The sequence below is a fragment of the Adiantum capillus-veneris genome, chromosome 16 (assembly GCF_014529385.1).
Source record: "Adiantum capillus-veneris isolate H3 chromosome 16, ASM1452938v2, whole genome shotgun sequence".
Classification (NCBI taxonomy): domain Eukaryota; kingdom Viridiplantae; phylum Streptophyta; class Polypodiopsida; order Polypodiales; family Pteridaceae; genus Adiantum; species Adiantum capillus-veneris.
The window spans coordinates 81,313,916-81,329,247 of NC_140946.1; positions in this window are offsets into that span (position 1 = coordinate 81,313,916).

Sequence of the window (15,332 nt, forward strand, 5' to 3'; positions counted from 1 at the left end):
CTCTCTCTCTCTCTCTCCCCCCCCCCCCCCCGCCCCCATCCCCAAATATGTCCCATCATACACCAAGGTTTTCTCTTTACTTTGTATCAGTTTGGATTGTTTTGTCTTTTCCGATAGATGGAAGACATACCCACACGTATACTTGATTTGTCTCATAGGCCAACTTCGGCCTCACATATACGTTAAAAGATCTCTCTCTCTCTCTCTCTCTCTCTCTCTCTCTCTCTCTCTCTCTCTCTTTTTGAATAAGAAGAGAATTTAAATAACCTTTATATCACCCAAGTGTGGTAGATTGGTCATCTCAATCCCCTTTATATCACCCAAGTGTGGTAGATTGGTTATCCTCACATATACGTTAAAAGATCTCTCTCTCTCTCTCTCTCTCTCTCTCTCTCTCTCACACACACACACACACACACACACACACACGCTCTCTCTCTCTCTCTCTCTCTCTCACACACACACACACACACACACACACACACACACACACACACACACATATAGGAGTAGCGCATGCATGGTCGCGTAAGGTACAAGATGCATTCAGAGAAGATACTTGAAAACTTCTTGAGGACCATGGAAGAATGGAATCATTTGTGGCAACTTCTGATCGTTAGTAAAGAGGAGAAATGCCGCCTATTTTGAGAATAGAAGTGAATGTACCATGATTGCGGTCTTGTTGGATAGAGAACAACTTATGAGCAGCCTTGTTGGATTTGAATCTCAGAAAGCTATTACGGAGAAATGTTTGGCAACAATGTTGCTTCAGTCAATGAGCTTTACAAAGGATTTGCACGATGATATAGTAACCTTGACACAATAAGAAGTTGCCATATTTTGGGCAAAAATTATGGATCTATTGTAGATTAGGCTTTGAATGGATCATGTTGGTTTAAACAAGGGCACACCTCTATTATACTTTTACATTGAGATGCTTTTCCTAACGTTATGTAAACTATATAGATGACATCTTTGAATATTTTGAGAGAGGAGAGCCAGTTTAGCTTGGGTGTTATTATCAATTTTGTTGCGTGTAGATGATATTGAGAGCATATTTACTCGGGGATGACAAGACCATGTGAGTACATTGCATGCATTTTTCATCAAATAGAGATTGCGGAAGATTTAGAAATTACGTACATTTGGGGCATAATCTCAAGGGTCCATAGTTCTCTTGGTAAGAGACATCAAAGGCTTGACTTGCACGAGCATAAGTAGTGCTTAGTGCATTAGAGATGCAACATGCACAAGTTAAGTCCATGAGCCATTGCCACATTGTGTTTCAATACTATAGTTACGTTGACACTTGTATATGGGGTTGAGAGCAAGCCTTAGTAATATAAAGCTATTAATAGAGTATGATGGATGATTTTATGATGGTTGGGAGGGTATGGAAAGGATATTGGCCATGATGATAATACATATGATAAGCACAAAGTCCTTGATTTCACACGAGATCATCGGAGCAGAGACGGGGGGGTCAAGACTTCTCTCCACAGATAGCGAAGGTCCGTAGAGATAGATATCCATGACTAGCATTGACATTGTCCATGCAATCAATAGCTGTTGCTGCTGAAGGAGACAAACACTACTGATATGTGCAAAGGAGCGCTTGGGTGAGCCTACATTATATGGGGATTGATAGACCACCCCTCATGGCACAAGGATGACACATTATTAGAATTAATCTTTCTTCAATTGCATGAAAATGTGAAAGACATTGCATTGTCATGGTACCTTGTATTACAAATATCCCCCCTTGTATGAGTATCTAGTAGACCAACCGCATGTTTTGTGCCCAAATGACTTAAACAAACAAAGTGTTAGTGAACCTCTAAATTGCAACAAAGTTTTTCACATAGAAATGAAAAGAGCACGAGTAAGATACACTTTTGCATGCAATTGATAATCTATAGATAACTCTCGTCTCTTCCTTTAGTTGAATAACATTTTTGAATGGTGCTAGTGCAAGGAATTGATGTGGTTTGGGCACATTTATAACATTTTATGAGAAAATTGGCACCCTCATAAATGGGGGTAAAATGTTGAATTCCATGTGAACTCTCTACCTTAATTTTTGGAACAGGATAAATCAAATTTTCCTTGCTATGCAACTTTAGTCAAATTTTGATACAACTTATGGTAGGTTAAGGAAGTTTGAAAATTGGCTAGTTTGATAGAGTTGCAAGTATTTATAGTCCTATGACATTTCCCTCAGCATATTAAAGAGGGCAATCATTTGTATCCTATAACCACAACTCATTTCTTGTAATGGGTCACAAAAGTAAAGGGGCTCATGTTAGATTCGAGTAATTTGAGTATAGATTTATATATGATATACAAAATTTAAGAAGCTTCTTGAGCATGAGTAAGTTATGAAGAAGGCTTTCATAGTAATCTTCACTTTCACAAATCCAAATATAAAAAACTCTCTTCTCAAAATGGAAAAGTTTACTTAAAACTGCATTACACTACATAATTGGACATGCATTAAGCGTTGTTAGTAGTTATCTAAGTATTTATAACCACCCATCGAACGAATTATAATTCAAACACACAGATTGTAATTAAAAGATTGAAACATGATGATAACACTCGCAAACTTGTAGCCAACATATAATTCCCCTCTAAAGAGTATTGGCATTCAAGTTGGAATATTTCATTATTTGTCAATCTTGGTCCACACACTCAATCTGTTTATAAATGACACTAGGGTCCCAATCTATGGGAACTTTTGCCGCAAAAGTAGCTTTGGCTATTTTTAGAAGCGTGGAAGTCATCTACTGTTATAACAGTGTTATAACAGGATAAAGGGAGGACAAAACCAGCCCCAACGTTATTTAGCCATGTTAGCAATGCATCAGCAGTCCGACACCAACAAGTAGTGTATTTGCAATGGATCTTTAGTTGAGTTTTATGGATGAAAATGCTCAAAGACAGATCCCTTAGTCAACAATTTTTTTTAATGTTCTCCATATATTGCTATTCCATCAGCTTGTCACATGCCCCCTTTGTGCAGAATAGTAATTTTTCTCAATTACACCTGTGATCACAAAAAATGAGCCATATTTGAATGGTTTGGAACCGGACATCATGTGATATGGAAAGGGAATGGTCCATTCCCCATAATCCTTTGACCCCTTGGCGAGTGCTAGGACCATTCTTGGCCGTCAAGGGTTGGGGGGCCAATCATTTCAAAGGCAACTAACCAAGACACCAATCATTACAAACGTCAGATATACCAGTATTGTGCATGAGTAAGTTATGAAGAAGGCTTTCACTATCATCTTCACTTTCACAAATCCAAATATCAAAAACTCTCTTCACAAAATAGGAAATTTCACTTAAAACTATATTACACTATATAGTTGGACAATCATTAAGTGTTTTTAGTAAGTATCTAGGTATTTCTAACCACCCATTGGACAGATACATTCAAACACACAAATTGTAATTAAAAGATCATAACATGATGGTAACACTCGCAAACTTGTAGCCGACAGATAATTCCCCTCCACAGAGTATTGGCATTCAAGTTGGAGTATTTCATTATTTGTTAATCTTGATAGTTATAAACACACTCAATCTGTTTATAAATGGCACTAGGGTCTCAATCTATGGGCACTTTTACCGCAAAAGCAACTAAAAAATCTTTGTCTATTTTTAGAAGCATGAAAGTCATCTACTATTATAACAGAATAAAAGAAGGACAAAAGCAGCCCCAATGTAATTAAGCCATGTTAGCAGCGCATCAACATTCCGAACACCAACAAGCAATGTATGTGTGATGGTTCTTTAGTTGCGTTTTATGGATGACAGTGCTCAGAGACATATCGCTTAGTCGATAATTTTTTCTGCTGCTCTCTATATATTGCTATGCCATCAGCTTGTCACATACCCCCTTCATGGAGAATAGTAATTCTCATCAATTACACATATGATCACAAAAAATGAGCCATATTTGAATGGTTTGGAACCGAACATCATGGGATAGGGAAAGGGAATGGTCGCTGAGGGACCATTCCTCATAATGCTTCAACCCCTCGGCGACCAGCGGATGCCAAGAGCTATGGGGGATGAGGATTGTGGGGGATGGTACCTGAGGGACCATTCCTAGCCGTCAAGGTTCGGGGGGGCCAATCATTGAAAAGGTAGCTAACCAAGACACCAATCATTACAAATGTCAGATATACCAGTAATGTGCAAGGGTTGATGTGTGCACGCCAGCACTATGTATTACCATACACATGTGGTAGTGATGTGTGTGAACACACTTAGGACCGCCGGGGCATTCTTTCCCTCTTTAGGAGGTTTTCCCCCCCGTGCATTGTATATATGCCCATCATTCTAGGGCTATCTATCTTTCCATTGCACACTAAGTAAAACACTCTCTGTTGTGTGCCTTGAGATTCCTTCGTCTTCTCCAAGATGTGTGTGTTTTTCTACAACCCCAATTCCAACAATTGGAATCAAAGAAGGTTGCATCCTTCCGGGCTTAGTTGCCAGCAGCTCCAGCACACGCCTGCTCACTTTCTTCGATTTTAGTGAGCTTTGGCGAGCGTTCGCAAGTCGACAAAAAATTTGGGAGTGCTCGAAGAGCTTGGTCTGCTCAAATTTTTGATTCGGACTCATTTAGGCCTCCGTTTCCACTACAGGTAGTACTGCACATTCTATTTCGTCATTTTGTGCAAAATTTTTGTCAGTGCCATTTTCTGCATAACAGGTCCCTTATAGTCTTCTACGGTTTGTGCCATATAGAAATTGTAGTTCCCGCTTCGCTTCTCCTCTTTTCAGGTAGTTTTCACATCAGGTGTAGCATTTATCATGGCTGACAACAACACAGATGTGTTCAAGATGTTTGCTGTTGAGGAAAGATTGGATGGGAACAATTACCCTATGTGGGCTTATATGATCCAACCAACATGTTCTTGTGTCGAAGGGCGTCTGGAATATTGTGCAGGGCATTGATGTACGTCCTGGTTCTGAGGATGTAGGTGATGTTGAGGATGTTGCAGGTCTTGCTTCAAGGATTGCAGATGTTAGAGTTGTTTTGCCTACAGTTGAGCAAGCTTGTTGGGATGTAAAAGATGCGCATGCTCATGCATTGATTGTGTTGTCTGTGAAGCGCACCTCACATTCGTTTAGCAAAATCTGCAAAACAGGCTTGGGATATTCTGGCTGGTCTCTATGCAAGTCGCAATGAGGCTAAAATTGCATTGCTACATAAAGAGCTGGAATGAAAGATTATGCATGAGGAAAGATGACATGGACACTTTCCTTGCTAGTGTCAAGGATATTAATGAGCAACTTATGTCTGTATGTAAAGTCATTCAAGAAAGTTCCCTTGTGCAGACTGTTCTTGATGCCTTGCCGAATTCTTACCAGACTTTTGCTAGTACTTGGAGACTTATGACCCAAGGAAATCATGAAGTTTTCAAGTTTGATGCATTATGCACATTGCTATTTGTAAGAGTCGCTTTCCCGAGAAAAAATGACAAGACAGTCTGTACTTGAACATGCTTTTATTACTGCTGAAAGAAAAGGTGGTAACAGTAATGCAACTATTTCTCATGGTTCTTCTGCGAGTGGAAAATCACATGTTCCTAGTGCTTCTGTTGGTAGCAATTTTTGTGGAAATTCTGGTGATAAGGGCAAAAAGAAGATGCGTTGCCATTATTGTAAAGCTAATGATCACTTGATCAAGCAATGTCTTAAGTTGAAGGCCAAAGAGGCAAAGAAGAAAGAGGCTGGTTCCACTGCAAATGCTGATTCCGCTACAAATATAGCAATTGTTGAGTCTTCTGTGAAAGAAGTCTGTGATGCTGATGTTGAGGCAAAATGGGTTTTTAGTGCAGAGTGTACCTATAATCCTTCTGTCCATGATACATGCATGTCAGTTGCTACAAATTCAAATGTGTGGTATTTTGACAGTGGTGCTACACAACACTTTACCTCACATCGTGATTTTTTCACCTCTCTTAGTCTGTCCCTCATGGGAATTCAGTCACTTGTGCCAACAATGCCTCTTATCTGGTTCAGGGAGTTGGAAAGATTGTGCTTACTACTGCAAATGGCAATTCTTTCACACTTGCTGATTCACTTTATGTACCTGGGATCAAGAAGAATCTCTTGTATGTATCTGCACTTGCTAGACTTGGTCTTGTAATCAAATTTGTGGATGACAGATGTACATTACATGATCTCAGTTTTGGTGATGAAATTGTTGCATCTGGCATTTTATACAGTGGACTGTATAAGATCACTTTATATGACACGTGTGGGTAGAATTTTGCAAATGTAGTTGTGGATTCAAAGGCTATTTCAGATGCAAAACTTTGGCATGCACGTTTTGGACATCTGAATTTTGCCAGTTTGCTGTGTTTGCAGAAATCTGATATGGTTGCTTTTTTGCCGCCTCTTGAAGCACCTGTCAAACACGTTTGTGAAGGCTGTATATTGGGTAAGATGCAACGTTCTTAGTTTCCAAAGGATGGTTCAATTAGGGCCACATGCAGGTTGCAGCTTGTGCATAGTGATGTTTGTGGGCCCATGCAAACTCCGTCCTTAGGCAACTACCTTTACTTCGTGACTTTCATTGATGATTACTCTAGGCATGCATGGGTATTTTCGCTTAAAGAAAAGTCCAAAGTATTTATGTGCTTCAAACAATTTCTGGCTATGGCTGAAAATGTCTCGAAATGTACTATGGGCACCCTCCGCTCCGATCGAGGGGGGGAGTATATGTCTCATGAATTTAATGCATTTCTGGCAAGTCATGGGATAAAACACCAATGTATAGTGCCTTATACGCCTTAGTAAAATGCTGTTGCTGAGAGGAAAAACAGATCACTTACGGAAATGGCACGATGTATCGTCACTTATGTACATCTTGACTTAAGTCACTAGTCAAGCCACTTATGTACTAAACAGGTGTCCTACAAAAGCTTTGCAATCTATTACTCCATATGAAGCATGGCATGATAGAAAGCCTTCTATTGAGCACATGCGTGTTTTTGGCTGTTTGGCATATGCTTTGGTGCCACAAATACATCACATAAAATTGGATGATAAGGCTATCAATGTATTTTTATTGGTTATAGTGCTGAAAGCAAAGGTTACATGTAGTATCATCCACAAACAAAGCAGATGTTGTGTTTGTGGAATATTCTGTTCAACCCTTGCTACCATGTACTAGAGACTATAATGTAAGCTCACAGAACATTTATGACACTTTGTTCCCTCTTTTCAGTGGTGGAAGTACAAATGTAAATTCCAATGAGGCAAATGTACAGCCTATGGGGGTTTCTGAAAATGTTACAAATGAGCCTATTACTGATGTAGATGTACATGATGTACTTGATGAGGAAATATTTGAAAATGAACAGGCTAGAGATATGCAAAAATGGCTGGTGCATACATTACACGATAGTAAATTGGATGCACCTTTGTAGAGTCGTACTCGTTTAAGCTCTCGTCATGCATCTTATGCATCAGATTGTTATGCTTTGGCTGTGTCTAGCTTACATGATGTTGGAGAACCTTTGTCTTTTGATGAAGGAAAAAATTCAGAAAATTGGATGGTTGCCATGCAATCAGAATATGATGCACTTATAGAAAATGACACATGGACTTTATGTGATTTGCCTCATGGCAAAAAGGCCATTGGTACGAAGTGGGTTGAAATGCAAGCCGGTTGGTGAAATTGATCGCTATAAGGCTCGACTTGTTGTAAAGGGTTATGCACAACAAAAAGGCATAGGTTATCAAGAGACTTTTGCTCCCACTTGTCGTATGAGTACTGTGCGTTTTCTATGCGCATTGGCAACTCATTTTGGTTGGGATGTACATCGTTAGACATTGTTACTACTTTCATGAATGGTGACATATTTGAGGAAGTTTATGTAACGCAGCCTTGCGGTTTTGTCAAGAAAGGACAAGAGGATAATGTATGCAAATGTAACAAAGCTTTGTATGGGTTGGCAATTCCCTCGTGCTTGGCATGAGAAGGCTGACACTCGTTTGGTCAAACGAGGCTTTCGTAACAGTCCAAGAGAAAGCACATTGTATGTAAAGCGTGAGGGAGATGTACTTCTCATTGTGGTTCTTCATGTAGATGATTTGTTGATCACCGGACCAAATGACAGACATGGTGCTGAATTTAAGGCTGATTTGAATGCTACTTTCAAGATGAAAGATTTGGGGCTGTTGCATCATTACTTCGGTATACAACTTAAGCAGTGTGATGGTGGTATTGCCTTGTGTCAGAAAAGTTACATAGAGACATTGCTATGTAAGTTTGGACTTGAGGATTGCAAACCTATTGTTGCCACTCCCATGGAAATAGGTTTGAAATTGAGTCTTCATGATGCTGGTGATCCTGCATATGTCACCAAATTGCTGTTGGATGCCTCATTTATGTATGCAACACGAGGCCGGATATTTAGTTTGCAATCTCACAGGTCAGCAGATTTATGCATAGCCAAGAGTCTAAGCGTTGGTAGGCTACCAAGAGGATTTTCCGCTACTTGAGTGGCACTTTACATCTTGGCTTATTTTATTCCAAGGGGGGCCCATCATTTCCACCGCACTTACATGATTTTTCGGACTCAAATTGGGCTGGTTGTATTGACACACGAGTGTCCACAAGTGGTTTTTGTTTCATGCTTGGCAGTTCATGTATATCATTGTTGAGCAAGAAGAAACCTACTGTGGCCACTTCCAGTTGTGAGACTGAGTACATGGCAGTCTTCACAGCTACAGTTGAGTGTCTAAGGCTTAGACGCCTTACGACTAATTTGGGTGTTGGACAAGACATTGCCAACATCATCTACATTGACAATTAGAGCGCATTGGCAGTTGCAAGGAGCTCAGTTTTTCATGCTCGCACAAAGCACATTGAGGTGCATTACCACTATGTCAGGGAGAGGCTCTCAATAGGAGAGATCAGCTTGGTTTATGTGCCAACACATGAAAAACTTGTAGATATTTTCACAAAGGCATTGTCTCATGAGAAGTTCAAAGCTTTTTGCAAAGCTTTGGGCTTGCTCCCCTTTGTGGACTGATCCTGTCCTCAGGGCATGGCACTTCCCTTTACTCTTCGTGCTAGTCCTCTTTCACCGCATCACTCCTAGGGGGGATTTGTTACCATATACATGTGGTAGTGACGTGTGTGAACACACTAGGACCACCGTGGCATTTTTTCCCTCCTTAGGAGGTCTTTTTCCCCCGTGCATTGTATATACACCCATCACTCTAGGGCTATCTATCTTTCCATTGCACACTAAGTAATACACATCTCTCGTGTGTGCCTTGAGCTTCCTTCATCTTCTCCAAACTGTGTGTGTTTCCTTGCAACCCTAATTCCAACACAAAAGTCCCTTAAAAAGCCACATGATGGAGGCATGTCCATCCACACATGCACTCTAAGACCAAGAGGAACAAAATTGGGCAAGGCCTGGTGGCAATGGGGCATGGGGGCTTGACAACCTATTGGTAGGCGTCGAGGAAGGTTGGGTGGAGTGCATTTGGTTCTCCCAATATCTTGGTCTGAAATTGGTATCAAGAGCCAATAGATTCTAGGAAAGGAAAGCCGTGGTGCGTGCATGCAAAACAGGGGGCGTGGAGAGGAAGTCAGGTCGGGAAAGGAGTGGGAAGACTTCCCTACACACATGGGCTCGTGTTGCGACCTGCACGAAATGGGACATGCTCGTTGGCTTGGCGCTGAGAGAGTTGCAACTTTTATCGCAACACGGCGAGGAGACACATCTGTGTGTGTGTGTGTGTGTGTGTGTGTGTGTGTGTGTGTGTGTGTGTGTGTGTGTGTGTGTGTGTGTGTGTGTGTGTCTGTGCGCAAGATGCTGCCATCGCTATGGAAGTTTTTTTTTTTTTGGTTTTCGAGATTGGGGAGTCCTAATGGGAAGACTTTAAGGAAATCCCATTAGTTGATGGATGAAGGAGTACAAGTGGAAGTGCGACGTGAGAGAGAGTGCAAGAAGAAGAGCACGACGATATGGTGAACTTGCTCTACTGTAATGTGTAGAGCATAGTGAGTTCTTATTAGGTTTTTACAAAAGAATATGTGTACATACCTGGCGGCCCGCCCACTTACCTGGGCGATCACATTGGGCTTTATACCCCAACAACCTCCCACTTAAAGTCCAATGTGGTACTTTAAGTGTGAGAGAAGCTACTATACAAGCTAATATACAAGAGATGTAGAGAAGTGATGTACTACCCTACACCTAACTGCTTGCGAAAATGCGCAAAGCTCTCGGAGGGAAGTCCTTTTGTAAGTAGATCAGGGGCAACCTTGCCTTGATAAGCATGTTGAGGTGCACGATGAAGTTTTGGAGTTTGTGTGTAGCCATGGAGAGATAGCTCCGGCAGATGACTCTATGGAAACAGATATAGGTGCAGCCTATAAGAGTGAGGCTCCATGCAAAGAGGAAGGTGCCACCAACCTTGCAGGTGATGAGGTATTTGAAGAACAAGTTGAATCTCGAGCAGGTCATACTCTAGGGTACAAGGAGTTGGTTTCAGAGCCTATTATAGAAGATTTGGATGTAGGTATGCAAGGCAAACATGTTTTCTTGGCTATGCAACAGGTGAAGAAAAATTGCCTTGCCTTGATAAGCATGTAGAGGTGCACGGTGAAGTTCTGGAGTTTGTGTGTAGCCGTGGAGAGATAGCTCCGGCAGATTGTGTTACTCAGTCTACTACAGAGGCTGAATATGTTGCAGCATCAGAGGCATGCAAAGAATCAATTTGGCTTAATCGACTAGTAACAGATTTGGGAATCAAAGAAGAGATGCCTGTGTTATATTGTGATAGTCAAAGTGCTATACAATTGGCTCGCAATCCAGTTTATCACTCAAAGACAAAGCATGTGGATGTGAAGTATCATTTCATCAGGGAAATGCTCTAGGATAAGCAACTTCAGCTTGTCAAAGTTCACACCATAGTCTAAGTCACCTGCATAATCTGAGTTTGTAAAACCCTTTACACTTAGCTCCTGACTCCCATAGCATATACACATACTCTTTGTAGCTTCCAGGTATCTCAATATTCCTTTCACTGCCTCCCAATGTTTCTTGCCTGGGTTTGACATGTATCGACTTACTACTCCCACTGCAAATGCAATGTCTGGGCGAGTAGCAATCATTGCATACATCAAACTACCCACTGCAGACGCATATGGAATCTTATCCATTTCAGCCTTTTCTTCCTCAGACACAGGACAATCTTGTTTGCTAAGTTTCACATATGGTGGCAATGGAACACTCAGTGCCTTTCCCTTCTCCATATTGAAACGTTGCAAAACCTTGTCAATATACTCTGTTTGAGATAACCAAATCAACTTCTTTGATCTGTCTCTCTCAATGCGCATACCAAGTATATGACTTGCCTCACCCATGTCTTTCATGTCAAACGATTTTGCCATCTTTGACTTCAAAGCTGAAATTTCTTCCAAGTGCTTGCTAGCAATCAACATGTCATCCACATAAAAAATAAGGACCAGCCAACTGCCACCCTTAGCCTTCTTTGTATATAAACAGTGATCGAACTCACTACGTTTGTAGCCTTGAGAAAGCATAAACTTGTGGAATTTATGGTACCATGCCCTCGGTGATTGTTTTAAGCCATAAAGACTCTTTAACAATTGGCATACCCAATCTTCCTTGCCTTTCTCAACAAACCCTTCTGGCTGCTGCATGTAAATTTCCACATCTAAATCACCATGCAAGAACGCTGTCTTGACATCCATTTGGTGCAACACCAAATCTAATATGGCAACCAATGCAAGAAAGCATCTCAATGTAGTCATCTTGACCATCGGAGAGAAGACTTCATCAAAGTCAATGCCTTGTTCTTGCTTAAAGCCCTTGGCAACAAGCCTTGCTTTGTACTTTGGCTGACTATCATGAGCGGTGATCTTATACCTGTAAACCCATTTACAAGGTAGAATCTTTTTGCCCTGTGGTAATTTAACTAGCTTCCATGTCTTGTTTTTATGTAGAGCTGTCATCTCTGACTGCATGGCCAATTGCCAATTCCCGGAGTCCTTCATTTGCACTGCTTCCTTGTAACATGAAGGCTCATTGCAATCAGTCAACATGACATAGTTCATAGATGGAACAGACCTATCAGGAGGTCGCGTGACACGTCCAGATCTACGAACAATAGGTGGCTCAAGCTCAGCCACAACCTGTGGTTCCACTCTATCCTGTCCTTGCTCCTCTTCAGCCCTGACATTATGTATTGCACGTGCAGGTCCATCTTCTTGGAAGACAACTCTTCTAATCTCCTCAACCCTCTCTGGTTTAGAATGATATTTGGATTCATTAAAGTGAACATCATTGCTGCGGACAACCTTTCTGGATTCGGGATCCCAAAGTCTGTACCCCATCTCACCAGAATTCCCATAGCCTAGAAAGATGCACTTTCTACTCTTTGGCTCAAGTTTGTTCCTAAATTCCTTTGGAACGTGAGTATATGCCTCACAGCCAAAGACTCTGAGATGCTTGTATGAGGGCATTTTGCCTGACCATACCATCTCTGGCACTGAATCCTTCTGCAAAACCTTGCTAGGAGATCTATTTACAAGATGAACAGCTGTTGATAGAGCTTCAGCCCAAAACCCATTTGGCAGCTGTGCATTAGACAACATCTTCTGACCTTCTCTTGTATGGTCCTATTCATCCTCTCAGCAACACCATTTTGAGGAGGATTGTAAGGAGCAGTAAGTTCACGTTTTATACCTTTTGACTCACAAAAGTCCTGAAAGGCCTTTGAAACATACTCTCCACCATTGTCAGTGCGTAAGCATTTAAGCTTCTTGCCACTCTGATTCTCCACAAGTGTCACAAACGTTTTGAAAACACTAAACGCTTCATCCTTGTGCTTGAGAAAGTAAAACCATACTTTCCTCGAGTAATCATCTATAAATGTCATAAAGTAAGAAGCCCCCCCTGAGATAGGTTAGGCATAGGTCCACACAAATCACTATGAACAAGTGCCAATTGTGTATCTGTTCTACTGCTTCTATGCTTATGTGGCTGCTGTGTTTGCTTACCATACAGACAATGTTCACAGAATTCAAAATCATTAAATGAAAAGCCAAGCAAATAACCAGAACGAGACAAGATTTCCATTCCCTTCTTGGACATATGTCCTAACCGGCTATGCCACAAAGAAACGCTCGGCTGCTCGGTTACATTGATTACATTTTTAGAGACATTTGATATATAAATCATGTAAAGTCCTCCAGACTTTACTCCATGTGCTACTGTCATAGAACCCTTGGATATCTTCCACATGTTCTATCCAAAAGTGGTGACGTAGCCAGCATCATCAAGTAAACCTGTGCTGATCAAGCTCTTTGTAATTGCGGGAACATGTCTCACATTCTTCAGCGTGAAAGAAGAGCCATTCTGAAACTTCAATTGAACATTTGCAACACCTAAGATCTCACATGTCTGCCCATTGCCTAGCCGAACATGATCTTTAGTGGTCACATAAGAAGTAAACCACTCCTTGTTTGGAGACACATGAAGTGATGCCCCTGAGTCTATAATCCAGTCACTCAGTGCATTTCCATCATATGCTGTAAGAAGAGCTGAGTCCCTTGTATTCTTCAAGAAGTAGATGTCTCCTGACACTAGACTGTCATCCTCTGCAACAGTGTTTGTCACATTTATTTCTTGAATCTTCACTGAGGAATTGTTCTTCTCACCATGGTCTTCAGCTTTCTCTTTGCCTTTTTCTGCTTTCCATTCTCTGCAGTCTCTTTTCATGTGACCCTTCTTGCCACAATGGTAGCATTCTATGTCACTCTTGCCTTTAGCACTGCGGGACTTGCTACGAGACTGATTCCTCTTTCCACCTTTGTACTTTTCTTTGGTCCTTCCCCTGACAACTAAGGCTGTTCCTTTGCCTTTGTCCATTGTCTTTCTATTGGTTTCTTCAGTAAGCAGACTTCCTTCTACACCTGCTATGTTCAAACCATCTGGAGGTGCAGAATTACTCAAAGCTGTGCGAAAAGTGTCCCAACTTTCTGGCAATGTGATCAACAGGAACATAGCTCTAACAGGTTCATTAAACTTGACACCTTGAGCTGACAACTGACTATAGATCGTGTTGAATTCATTCAAATGATTGGACATAGGTGTCCCTTCTTTCATCTTCAAGTCAACAAGATTCTTAAGCCAGTATACCTGTGAAACTGCACTCTGCTTCTCATAAAGATCACTCAGCTTTAACCATGCTTGATAAGCCGAAATCTCGTCTGCTACATTGAAGTAAACGCTTTCTGCCAAAGTCAGCATAATGGTAAAAGGTGCCAATTCATCCATTTCGCTCCATTCATCTTCGTCCATATCTTCTGGTTTTATCCCCTTGAGCTTTATAGGTTTTATCTGCTTCTTTTGTACCAACACGTGCCAAATCTGCTTCTTCCACAATGGGAAATTGGTTCCATCCAGCTTCTTGATATTGTAAAGAGCAGTGTCCTGTGATCCCCGGCCATAGCTACGCTTCACAGTAGTTTACTTTCCTGGGAAAAATTCGGCAGAGTTTCCCCTGTAAACTGACCTCTGAACCATTATCAACCTGTCAAATGAACCAAGAAAGCTTCAGATTCTGCAGAAATTTTGGCAGAGTCTCCTTTGTAAAATGGCTCTGGTGTACTAAAAACAGACCAAAAAACAGCTCAAAAAACCACTGACTCTCTAACACTGTAAGCTCTGGGTAAACCTGTCCTGCACCTGTACTGTCTCTGACTGTCCTGTCACTGTCCTGTAAGCATAGACTGCGACAATGCCTCAACGGCAGTAAAGCAAAGATGCAATTCCAACTGTCTAACTCACAGTCAATACATCCTAGCTGCCTATCTAAGGGTGCTCGAGGGATCGCTCCAAGACCTGTATCACCAAAAGGATCTCAACATTCGAGAATCCCCCAGCTCAATAAAACCTCACTCGACCCTCAACAAAGGCTGCAGTAAATCTGAAAGTACATAGACTTCCCACAAAGTCATACATCCACAAATTTCCCACTGTATGCTGTAACCGCTGCGGCGGTTGTTTGCTACGTGACTCATAGCCAGCAAACCCTCAACAGACATACATCATCTCTGACAATACATCCCATGTGGAAGTACCTGCAATGTCAGGATGAAATCTCGAATATCAAGCAGCAAACACAAGCTACCTGATGAACTAGTGGATGTCGCCTACAGTCTGTGTGTAGATGCCTCCAAGAACTGTGAGCCGTCCTTCGATGTGTAGACATTCACAAAGCAGCACTCTGGGAGTGTCGATATCCTCAGCACC